At 35.6% G+C, this 13,599-nt stretch overlaps 1 protein-coding gene and 1 pseudogene across 1 annotated transcript in view; both read right to left on the reverse strand.

The window, feature by feature from the left end:
• Positions 1 to 13,599, reverse strand: part of CCSER1 (coiled-coil serine rich protein 1) — a 1,228,673-nt gene that overhangs the window by 281,218 nt on the left and 933,856 nt on the right. The window lies entirely within an intron of this gene.
• Positions 6,921 to 7,015, reverse strand: LOC133766103 (U6 spliceosomal RNA; annotated as a pseudogene).

Genomic DNA, 13,599 nt, shown 5'->3' on the forward strand with positions numbered 1-13,599 from the left:
AAGAAGAAAAAGTGAATAGCACTTTTAAGTGACAACCAATACTTGCATAAAATAAATGTGTCTTTTGCAAAATTTGTTAAATGGGAAATTTATTAGAAGAATATCCAACTGTATTTTTGCATTTGCTGCAATCAAACAGTAACCAATATTTCTGTTATAAGACACCTGCTTAAAAATGCTTAGTTGGGATGTGAGTCTGTGATTTTACAGTTAACTCTGCAAACATTCGCCAGACATTTATAGGAGTTTTGAGAATTAAAGAAATGACCCCAAATGTTAAGTACATTAAGATTAGTTTTGTTTCCACAACAGAATTGTTATAACAAATATACAAGTATAATAACATATATTTAATGAAAAGATGAAACGAATAAATGTAGTTGCTGCTTCTGTTGCAAAAAATACAGTAATAATACATTCTACTACTCTGAAATAAAAAAAAAATCTGTGTTCCAATGTTTTCATTTAGTAACAACAACAACAACAACAACGAAACTAGTACTTCTCTGGGAGAAGAAAAAATTATAATTCTGATAGCTATTACCAGCAGCAGAAGAAAACAACTCCAAAGAAGAAAGAAAAGAAAAAAAAGAAAACAACTCCAGAGAAGTAAAGGGTCACTACATAAAGTTTGATGACCATTTATTGAATAAAGTGGGCCCATGCACAGCTTTTTAGCAAATGGGTAAGGTTTCTGAAAGAGATTGGAGAATTTAAACCAAAGCTACAGTTGATATGTTTTCAAAATTTATTTATTTGACATATAATAATTTATGGGATATAATGTGAAGTTTGGGTACATTTATATCGTCCTTGAGTTACACACACGGCTGCATTTTTTTGAAGTAACTTTTTAAACATGTGCCAAAGGAATCCTATCTTTTTCCATAAAACATCTCGATTTGAAAACATTCATATGCTACATGAATATAATGGCAATAGTTACACTGCATAATTTAATCAGTCAGAAAGAGTTGTACATAAGCAGGTTTTTTCCCAAGATTTATTCCTTCTAGATTATAAGGGATAAGCATTCGATTTCAAGATAGTACTTAGCTGCTTGTTTCAGTACAATCACCTTCTGGCTGCCATCTGAGGAAAAAGGATCTAGGGGTCGACTGAGTCTTATGGTACCCATGCAGGTATCCATTTTATCTCCATGTTTAGTAGAGAAGAGAAAAACAATGCTCTCTAACTCCGATACCAGAATGAGAGCTCAGGCTTCAGGACAGGGAGTGAGATCAACCACATCTGAATGAAGGAGTTGGATGCCCATTATCCATCAAGATGGCCATGTTCGTCAAGAAGAAGACACTGCTGGAAGTGTTACAAGAAAACACACCAAAGCAGGTAAGCATAGTGGGTGAGAGAATAATAAATGACAGCTGCTCAGGCTAACACTGGGTTCAAATGACTAAGTCAAATAAGTGGACTGCAGAATGCAGGATTTAAAGTCACAGCAGTTAAAAACAGCCAAGCTTCAACTCTGACACTGTAGTGGGGTGGGCCCCTAATCCGATATGACTAACATCTTCATGAGAAGGGGAAATCTGAAGAGACACCTAAGTGAAGACTGGAATTCTGCTGCCACAAGTCAAGGAAGTATGAGAGGTAAGAGAGAGGCAATGGACTACATCCTTCCCAAGAGCTCTCAGAGGGACCATGACCACGACAACATTTGGGCCTTGGAACTGTAGCATCCAGAACTGGGACACACTATATTCACTTTGATTAAGCATTCCAATTTGTGTCCCTTTCTTACAGTAACTCTAGACAACTCAGACAATCATCTATCTTTACTACTCCAAAAGCAAACTCACATGGGCAAGACACTGAAGAGTTTTACCTTACACACCTAAAAATTAAATAAAGCAAAATTTATATATATATATACTAAGAAGTACAGATTGGATTTGTTTTACATTCCTTTGATATCCATGAGCTGCACTGTTCCTTGTAGAGCACAAGACCTCTAAGCCTTTTGTGTTGGATTGCTCTATAACATGTAATACTGTATCTTAAGCAAACATTCATTTGTGGCAAGTCAATATCACAAATGAAAAATAGTCTGAGGGGAAAGGAAAATCAATAACCACCTTTAGGGTCATTAAATTTTGATAAGGATTTTCTGCAAACATCAATATACTACCAAGCAGATGTGAGTATGTACTGCAAGCTTTTTTGGTTTCTTATTTAATGAAATCTGTCAAGGAACTCAATTGAGTTCACATGTGAATGAACACATAAACACACATGCACACTTTCTTACAGGATTATCAGAGGCCTCCATGAAGATTTTCTTTTGGTTTGTTTATTTTACATGCAGATATCAACCTTGTTATTAACAGGAAAAGAAGTATCAAGTCAATCAGACACCTACCTACATGTACTTTTCAATTTCTTGACAGGTGGTTGAATAATTATAATAGAGCAGTCAGCTAAAAAGGATGAAGTTTTAAATATTCTCTTTCCACATTTGAAAAATTCATTGCCATTTTTAGAAAGGAAGAGGAGAAAATGTTTTAGAGTAATACACGAGGGGAAGAACTGGGAATATAAATGATAATATCTGTGTAAAATGTCCTTAAAAAGCTGGGCTGCTCACGTTCTCACAAGGTTTGGTGAGTAGGCTGAGAAATTCCAGGTTTTTGAACAAGTTCAAATTATGTCAATTATTTTTCATGACTGGTTTCCATTTTACTTAAAAGTAAGCTTTAATCTACTTATAGACAAAAAAACATTCTGCTAAATACATTTCATAAATTTATTTGTTTGATTCAATATTTAAAAATGCCTTAGGAGTAGGCATTTTGGTACAATGGGTTAAGACATCACCTACAGCATGTACATCCCATCAGAGAAATTCAAGTCTCAGCTGCTCTACTTCCAATCTAGCTTTCTCCTAATGTACCAAGGAAAGCAACTAGTGATGGCCCAAGTACTTTATTTATTTATTTATTTTATTTGAAAGGCAGAGTTACAGAAAGGCAAAGAGTGAGAGTGAGAGCAAGAGAGTGAGAGGGCAAGGGAGAGGGAGAGGAAAAGGGAGAGAAAGAGGGAAAGGGGTCTTCCATCTTCTGGTTCACTCCCCACATGGCCATAGTGACCAGAGCTGAGCTGATCTGAAGCCAGTAGCCAGGGGCTTCTTCTGGTTCTCCCACATGAGTGCAGGAGACCAAAGCATGCGGCCATACTCCACTGACTGCTTTCCCAGGCCGTAGCAGAGAGCTGGATCGGAAGTGGAGTAGCTGGGACTAGAACGGGTGCCCACACAGGATGCCAACACTGCAGGTGGTTGTTTTACCCACTACACCACAGTGCTGGCCCTGGCCCAAGTACTTTTATCCCTGCCACCCACATGGAAGACCTGGATGGAGTTCCAGGTTCCTGGTTTCAAACCAGACCTTTGGGGCCATTTGGGGAGTAAACCAGTAGATGGAAGATTTCTTTTTCTCTATATGTAACTCTGCCTTTCAAATGAATAAAATAAATCTTTTTCACAAAAGGCTTTGACTACCAAAATATATTTCTTATATTTTAATGCCTATGAGCTTAACTGCAAATGACTGCTGTCTAGTTATTCCTTTTCAACCAACGATAATTTAACGTTTCTCTTAAAAATAGTATAATGGCAAATTTAACACTTTAGGCCACTAATCCTCAAGCTCTTTGTTAACATATCTTTTCAAAGATGTGTGTGCTCAAGCAAGAGTAGGATGTGCTTTGGGACTGAGGATCCACTGAAGGAGTAAGATGTTAGAGCACAGTATTTATGGGAATATGTGGCACATCCGACATACTACTTAGCAAATGATCTTGTACTTTCTGCTACTTCTTGCCCATAAAATGTTTGCAAGCCTCTCCAATCGATAGTTGTGTTTCTGATGTCCTCTACCGTGACAAGGACTTCCACTGACCCCAATTGCTTATGGATCTTTACCATTTTCTGGAACATTTCCTTCAGAGCACCTCCAGGTTCCCTAAAACTTTTAATATGCAGCATGATATTATGTCCCTCTGTGCCTTTACAGCAAGGTCAGCACTGTCACTCATAAACATTTTATCAATCTTTATAAAATGAAATGTTCACCAAAATATAAATAGAGCGATGACAGTTTAGTAAACAACAAGATTTCAGGACATGTACAGCAGAGTAGTGTAAAATCTCTTTCTTTTCATCTACATTTTCAAATATGTGCATAGATCAAATATATGCTTTCAAAGATATTCATGAAAAAAGGATGCAGTTTTGAAATGAGACTGTACTGAATAAGATTAAGGGACACACCATGATTGTCCAAGATATTTATTTATTTTAGCTAAGTTTATTTAATGCCATAGACCAGACATGATGCAAATTATAAAAGTTAGCCCCCTTTAACTGTTCATCCCTGTGAGGAAGCTGCTATTACTATTATATTCAGATTTATTTTCCTTTTTAAATTTTTGAGATAACATTTTAAATTTACATTATAGTCAAAATTTAATGATTCACTAAACAAAAGTTCAATAGGTAAAACGGCCATAGTTCAGCAGGAATATGGTCAAGGGTAATAAACAATAATCAAATAAAAATGTTGGTTTCACTCATTTATAGTAAATTTTAAAGTAGTCAAGATCACTAATGATATTTAATATATCTAATATATCAGCACCAAAGAGAGGTACCATCTACAAACAGAGAATGCTTAATAGTCAGACACAGATTGCATTGGCTAAAAGCATTCCATAAATCTCAGATAGTGACAGAAAGAAAAAAAGTGTACTGCATGGCTTTTAAAAAATAATATCATGGGGCCAGGGCTGTGTTGCAATGGGTAAAGCAGCCATCTACAGTGCCAGCATCCTGTATGGGCACTGGTTTGTGTCCTGGCTGTTCTACTTCCAATCCAGCTTTCCACTATGGCCTGGGAAGGCAGTAGAAGATGGCCCAAGTCTTTGGGCCCCTACACATGGGAAACCTGGAGGAAGCTCCTGGCTCGGGGCTTCAGATCTGCACAGCTCTGGAACATTGCAGCCATCTGGGGAGTGAACCAGTGGATGGAAGAACGGTCTCTGTCTCTCTTTGCTTCTGCCTCTCTGTAACACTGTCTTTCAAATAAATAAATAAATAAATAAATAAATCATTTTTAAAAGAATATCATGGAAAACCAGTGCTTCTTGAGCCTTAATAATAAAGGATATAAATGATCAATATTGTCTGATATACTATTGATGAATTTAAATTTTTAAATATCAAATAACTCAACAGTGACTACAATGGAATTATTATAAAAAAAAGAAATCACAGTTACTACTCAAGCATTCAGAGTTTACTTCATTTTCCATTGGCAAGAAATTATTCATTTTGAGTCTCTTAAGGCAAAGGTCTTTCATGTTACAGCAGACACAGAATTGTTACTCTTCTTTCCTCTTACTGTGAGTTGTACCATACTTTCACCACATTGCATAAACCATTCAGCAAAATATTTCCTCTAAGAAAATTCAAATTCATGATGAATGTATACAAAAGGTTGTAGCAAAAATGAATTTAACAATCTTCTTACAATTTAATTACATGATAGTAATGCACTCAAAATAAAAACAACATATGGAATGTAGGTTAGAAAATTCTCCCATGGAGACTGGTGCTGTGGCATATTGGGTGAAACCACTGTCTGTGACATGGGCATCCCATATGGGCACTGGTTCGCCTTCTGACATAGACAGCCCAAGCATGTAGGAGACCTGGAACAAGATCCTGGCTCCTGGCTTCAGTGTGGCCCAACCTTAGCCTTTGCAGTCATTTAGGGAATAAACCAGCAGTTGGAAGATTTCCTTGTCTCTGTCTGTCTCTCCTCTCTCTCTCTCAATTTGTAATTGTGCCTTTAAAATTAAAAAAAAAAAAAAGAATCTTGAAAAAAGAAAATACTCCTGGGGGAGTTAAACAAATAGGGCATTATAAAAATGATGCATGAAAGGCAAGGAAGTGTAAGAAAAGCAGGACTAGGCCGGCGCCGGGGCTCAGTAGGCTAATCCTCCGCTATGCGGCGCCAGCACACCGGGTTCTAGTCCCGGTCGGGGCGCCGGATCCTGTCCCGGTTGCCCCTCTTCCAGGCCAGCCCTCTGCTGTGGCCAGGGAGTGCAGTGGAGGATGACCCAAGTGCTTAGATCCTGCACCCCATGGGAGACCAGGAGAAGCACCTGGCTCTTGGCTTCGGATCAGCACGGTGTGCCAGCCGCAGTGCGCCGGCCGTGGCGGCCATTGGAGGGTGAACCAACGGCAAAGGAAGACCTTTCTCTCTCTCTCTCTCTCTCTCTCTCTCTCTCACTGTCCACTCTGCCTGTCAAAATTAAAAAAAAAAAAAAAAAGCAGGACTAGATGGGGTAAAAAACATTTGGCTCTTTTGTATCTGCACAGATTCCTTTCATACACTGTTTCTTTTCTTTTAAAAATCATTTTTCATTTATTTGTTTAGGAGACACAGAGAGAGAGAGCTCCCATTGTCTGGGTTCACCCCCTCCCCAAATGTCTGGAACAGCCAAGACTGAACCAAGCTGAAGCAATCCAGGTCCCCCACAGTGTTGGCAAGAATTCAATTACTTGAGCCATTGCATCTCAGGATCTGCACTGGAAGGAGCTGGAATTAGGGGCTGAAGCTGGGAATCAAACCTAGGCCTGCTGATGTAGGATAGAGCAATTTAACCTCTGTCTCAACTACTTGGCTAACTACTGCCTTCTTTTAATTTTTCTTAAAGAAAAATCATGACACAGAGAGATTATATAGTGATGTACAGAATGCATAAGTATTTAATGAGTTGGCTCTTTCATACAATGGATAAAACTGTACTATTTCATAAATCATTGAGTTACTAATATATAATTTTTTAAAATCATAGATCATTGCAATGCTTACTAAAAATGAAGTTTAAATGCCTTATAAAACACCATACTCTTCACGAATTTGCGTGTCATCCTTGCGCAGCGGCCATGCTAATCTCTGTATCGTTCCAATTTTGGTATGTGTGATGACACGCAAATTCGTGAAGCGTTCCACATATTTTGTTTGATTGGCCCAGGAGTCCGTATCCCTGCAATGGAGGAGCCACAGCTCCTGGTGGAGGAGGCATCGCCGTGGACAGGAGACCCCCAGGATGTGTGTGTGTGTGTGCATGTGTGCACGTGTGTCATCCCAGTTAATAAAGCCCTACCGTGTGTGTCAGGAAAAAAAAATACTCTAAAATTAACTAAGAATAATTGTAGTCTCTTTTAATTACTTTAATTAAATTATTTAATATTCAGCATTGACACTGGCATTTCAGTCACTTTTTGCCATTAATAAAGTGTGACATCTTCCTTAGAGTGGAGTAGAGAGAATAACAAGAATGAAAAAAGATGACTTAACTAAAAGTTCTGTAAGAGTTGACTCAAAAGTCAAACTAAATTAACAGTTGCAAAAGTATTATGTTTCTGCTACTTGTAAAATGTCAAACTTACACTTCACTGTGAGAATAGTGAAACATTAACATTTCCCTAGAACACTGAAATATCATGAAATATTGACAAAAATTTTAGAATTGAACAAGACTTTTAGTTTTTTTTTTTTCCCAAGTTTGAATTAACCAAGTTCCAGGCTTCCTTAAAGAACATATTCATGCTATTGAGTTATTTGTATCTCTTAAACGAATTTTGGACATTAATTCCTTATCTGATGTATAATTTGGAAATATTTTGTCCTCTTCTGTAGATTGTTTACTCTGTTGGTTGTTTTCCTTGTTGTGTTGTGAAGATTTTTAGTTCTATTTAAACCCATTTGACTGTTTTTGTTGTTATTGCCTGTTTTTTGAGGCATATCCAAAAAAATGTTGCCCAGATTAATGTCTATATTCATTTTCGCCCTGTTTTCTTCTAGAAGTTTAATAATTTGGGCCTTAAATTGTGGGAAAAAGATCTTAAAAGAAGGCATACAAATAGAAAAATTTATATAAAAAATACTAAACATTTTAACCATAAAGGAAAGGCAAATAATAGCCACATTGACTGTTAGAATTGCTACTACTAAAATACAAAACAAACAAAAAAAAAACATAACAAGTGGAGCTGGGAAGTAGAGAACAGGGAATCCTAACACACGGGGTATAAATTGTCATTGTGGAAAACAGCATGGGATGCCTCAAAGCATTAAAAGCAAAAATATAATATGATCCAGCAATCTCATCTCTGGGTATATATGCAGATGACATGAAATCAGTGTATTGAAGAAATATCTGCACTCACTTGTTTAGTTCTAACTATTTACAGTATCAAAGCTATGGAATCAACCTAAGTGTCCCTCAGTTAGATGAATGAATAAAGCAAATGAAGCATATACACACCATGAAATACATTCAACCAGCAAAAAGAAAGAAACCCTGTCATTCACCACAACACAGATAAGCCTTGAAAGCAATAAGCAAAATAAGGTAGGTACAGAAATAGAAATACCGCAAGATCTTACTCATATATAGAATCTTACAGAAACTAATCTCATACAAGTTGAAACTAGAATGATGGTTACCAGAGACTCGGATGGTGAAGGGAGATGGATAGAGAGATGTTTGTCAAAGGATTTCTAACTATAGTTTGATGGGAAGAGTATTGAAAATATGGCTATAATAGGGAAATTCATAGATACAGGAAATCATAAGTGACTGGTGGTATTCAGGGGGTCAAGGGAAAAGATATTGGATGATGTCAGGAGGGGGATCACAGAGAAATGGGGACTGATTAGTAACGGGTGTGGAGTTCATTCCCAGGCAATGTTAATGATTGTGGTGTTGGCTACACAATTTTGTGATCATACTAAGAAGGACTGATTTGTACAATTTACCTGGACAAATTCTGTGATATTTGAGTTATAACTCAGTAACACTATTTGTAAAAAAGTGAATAAACACATCATAATGAATGGTTATTTTTAGGGACTGGCATGGTAGCACAGCAGATAAAACCAGCACCTGCAATGCTGACATCACATATAGGTGCTGATTAGGTTCCCGAAGAGTCCACTTCTGACCCAGCTCCCTGCTAATCGTCTGGGAAAAGCAGCAAAACATAGCCCAAGTGCTTAGGCCTTTGTCATCCATGTGGGAAACTCAAATGAAGTTCCTGGCTCCTGGCTTTAGCTTGGCCTAGTGCTGGCCATTGAGGTCATCTGGGGAGTGAACCAGCAGATGGAAGTAAAAGGAAAGTTGACAAATCAGAGGCTTCAAACAATCAACGAAAAAATCTGCTATTTTATTTTCTTATTCTGTCAAAAAATAAATTATATTAAATGAATGTGAATGCTTAAAACATGCAGCATGAATCACTATTTTCTTTTCAAAAAATCTCTATTTTACAGAAAAGTAAACAAAAAAATTGCAAATGTTTAAACACTTTAACTCTTCAAACATGAACCAAGCAGTTGAAACAAATACATGAGGACTTTTTTAATGCCTTTGCTTTTCCTGCTTACTTTGGAAAGAAGTATTAATGCTAGCTAATAGTCCTCAAACCCTTGTCTAACAAAAAAAGAAAAAAAAATACAGTAATCACAGATGAAAGTTCAGCAGTGATGCTTATAATAAAAACTTTCTGGTGTGGTTCTTTTCTGTTTTATTAAAACACATAAACAAACCAGCAGAAACATTGAAAAAGAAAAATAATCAAATCAATTTTGTTCTGATTTCAAATACTTACGAAATGAAGAAAAATAAATGAAATGTATAAATAAACCTTAATTATACTTTGGGAAATACTTTACACATTATCTAAATACTGGTTACCTGTTTATAGTCTTTTCCACACAACAGTGTCCCAAACCATCTGTATTTTCATATTTTGCAATTAATTTCAAGTCAAGATTTGAAAAGATATATATTTCATAAAAGAAAGGTCTATATCTTTTTTTTATTATTATTATTTGACAGGTAGAATTATAGCAGTGAGAGAGACAGAGAGAAAGGTCTTCCTTCCGTTGGTTCACCACCCAAAATGGTCACTGTTTCAGTCCACAGCCAGGAGTCAGGAGTTTATTCCTGGTCTCCCGTGTGGGTGCAGGGGCCCAAGCACTTGGGCCATCCTCCACTGCTTTCCCAGGCCACAGCAGAGAGCCGGACTGGAAGAAGAGCAACCGGGACTAGAACCCAGCGCCCATATGGGATGCTGGCACTGCAAGCGGAGGATTAACCTAGTGAGCCATGGAGCCGGTCCCCCACCAATATTTATTTAATATATCACATTAATTCCATTACTGCTACATTCATTTTATTTTGGTTACAAAAATGTTTAGAGGCTGCAATTATAAGATTTTTTTTTCTTTTCAATTTATAAAACAAACAAAATATAAATTTGGTAGTTCTGCTTTATGAAAACTTCATTAAAAGTTTTATAAAAGCAAACTTTTTAATGATTCTATAAATAATCTAATAACTTTAAAAAAGGAAGGACATGAGAAATGAGATTTACATTGAAATAGTAATCATATGGACATTTCCACTTGTAACAAAACTATCCCCTCGTTAATTTTTTGCAGGTAGAATAGATAGATTTGAATCATTCCTATGTGTTTGAGGTTTTACATGTTTTATATAACCTAAACAATAAGTAAAGCAAGATGTCTAGCAAGAAATCTAACACAGAAGGGAAGGAATGGTAAAGTTTTTGCCTTCCCTTCTGCACCTAAGAAACAAGTTCTGAGAAAAACATGTTTTTCACCACCTAATTGTATTTTCTACTTTAGTACTAGTGAAGGTATTTAACTTAAATAATATTCTTTTTTAATAACTTAGATGGCAAAAGTACTTTCATAAATGGAAATAATGAATAAAAAAGAAATATGTTTTCCAGTCACATTCTAGGCTTCTGTGTGATTTGTTCATTGTGTTAATGGTGTGTCAAGGTAAACATCTGAAACAATATATGCTACTAATTAAAAGACTGCCTGTCCTGTGGTGTGAACTCTGTGAACTAATTAAATTCTGGCTGCCCTTCATTATGGAAAAGGAAAGTATGTGATGTGTGAAAATGTGCAAATTAAACTAGATTACTAAATCCTTGAACCGATATTGGCTCGATAAAACAAGATGTCTTTGCTAATCTGGGATATATGAAATGAAGACTCAAGATGTACAGCTCACAGTATGTAGATATTCGTATTATGCCCAATAATTTATTATGACATGGTTAAAATAGCCATTCTATCAAAGTTAGCCAATGTGTCCTTTGAAAAGAAGATTTAAGGCAAATGTCTTTTCCTTTTCAGTAAAATGTTAAATCAATTGCAACTTCACTTTTTTTCAATATAAACATAATACTAAATTTATGGATTATTGTATAGTTATTTTATTCGTTAATAGTTTTATTTTATAAATTAGTATTAATCCTCAAGCCAAAGAAAAAGAAAAACCCCACATTTTCTCTCATAGACTTACAATTTGGAAAACTCTTCTATATAAGTTAAAATTCTCAGAGAAAACATTCTTCTTATTTTCATTATTTTGCTTGAATATTTATCCTAATTTTATTCCACCTTTTCTTCATTGATGGGTTGTACTGATGTTGGGAAAAAATTAGGGGACAATTATCACATAATGCAGTAGTTGTGACTTGGTTTGTGCCAAAACAAATTCTTTTTCATTAGCTTTACTATAAAAAAATAAAGTAGCACTCAATGAAATCTTGAATTCAGTTTCATTAACTATTGTCAGATATCTACTATCAGTAAAACAGCTTGTTCTTTAGAACCCTAAGCAATTTAATACATGGAATTCAATTGGAAAATTCATTAGAACACTTTTGTTTCTGCTAAAATAGGAAAAGATGGCCTGACACAGTATGGGGTTGACTATGGAATAGTGCCACTACAATATTTACAAAGGGATTTTCTTTTTCTTTCCTTTAAGTTCAATCTCAACAAGTTCGTAAGAAATGGATTTTTTTCTGCTTATAGACTATTTCTTAGGACAATGTTAGAGTTATAGGAATATTAAGCAGACTATATGGAGAGATCCTGTACATTCTCCTACCCTGATACACATGGTCTCCCTTGTTATTAACACCTTATATTTGTATGGTGTAGTTGTTACAGTTTGAATGAAATGGATGCATTATTATTAACTAAAGTTCATAATTTATTTAGAATTCATCAGTTTTTAACTGTAACCAGTGTCCTATCAAAGATACTTTACATTTCATTCTCAGGTATCGATAGGTGCCTATTGGTGATGATACAGATTTTTACAATATTCCTTTAATATATATATATATATAGGATGGCTTAATTTCCACCATCATGCATCCTGAGGGCAGCAGCAATGACTAAAGCTATCTATTTTAGTTCATAAGATTGCTTTTGGCCATGTATTCTGAAGTTGCTGACATGTGACTTGCAAATTGTGCTGTGCATTCAGGCAATTGGGCATCTTTCTAAATGTAATTTGGTAACTTGGATCATCAAATGCCCCACACAATGCTTAATGTAACTGTTAGCATTTCCTCTGAATTTTTTACCTGGGTAAATCATGAGATGAGAACAAAACTTATGGTCATGTATTCAAATCACATTATTGAAGGATTACTACGAGTAGACATTCTTGCAGGATTCTTGTGACAAAAAAGAAAAAAATCCTTGTTCTCACTTAATGATTTAGTTGGGACTATAAACAAGGAGTTAAATAATTTGATCAGATAGTTCTGATATTGATAAAATTCTTTGAAAAATACAGTACATACATATTACTGATACTAAAATAAAAAAACAACATCCTAGAAAAAGAATAACAAACATAATGATTTAAGGGATAAGAAAGCTTAGAAATCAGGTCAGTGCAATAGGAATATGGGGACAGAGAGAAAAGCAGTCAGAGAATAAAAGGCAGGCTTACAATAAATCCCTTTAATCCGTAGTAAGAAGTTTGAATTTATATCAGAATAAATAAACCACAGGGGAATTTCAGATAGACATTTTGTTCAACACTTATCTTACCTACATTTTAAAAATACTAGCCCACTGCCCTACAGAATCTAGATAAGAGGGAAACTACTGGAAAAGAGATGCTCAGTCCAGAGATGATTTAACAATAAGAAATGATGTTGTCTTATGCTAATGTGGTCATAATAAAAATAAACATAAATAGAAAGACTTAAAAAGCTTTTGGTGTGTACAGAATTTGCTGCTTAAATAACGCTGGGCTAAAGGAAAAAAAAAGAACCAGAGTTTTTTATTTTTCGCCTTGAAAGCTTTTGCCACTTACTGAGGTGAACTATGGAGAAAAATATATCAAAAGTTAATAGTAAGTGCTTTATTTTGATCTCCACAATTTTGGATGGTTGCTTTCATATGCAATATGAAATACCATAGCAATACCAATGTGGTGGTTCATTATATGCCCAGAGTTTGGGAAGAAGTCAGAACTGATTATTTGAGTTTGGTTGTCACACGGACATTGATGTCTTTTGTGGGAACTGTGTTATTATTAAGAAGTATGTTTCAGAGTGTCAAATTGTTAAATCAACAACAGGAGTCACTGTGTACTTACGTCTCATGTGGGATCTGTCCTTAATGTGTTGTCCAATGTGAAGTAATGCTATAACTAGTA

Source organism: Lepus europaeus, chromosome 8, assembly GCF_033115175.1.
Source record: "Lepus europaeus isolate LE1 chromosome 8, mLepTim1.pri, whole genome shotgun sequence".
In the NCBI taxonomy this organism is placed as follows: Eukaryota; Metazoa; Chordata; class Mammalia; order Lagomorpha; family Leporidae; genus Lepus; species Lepus europaeus.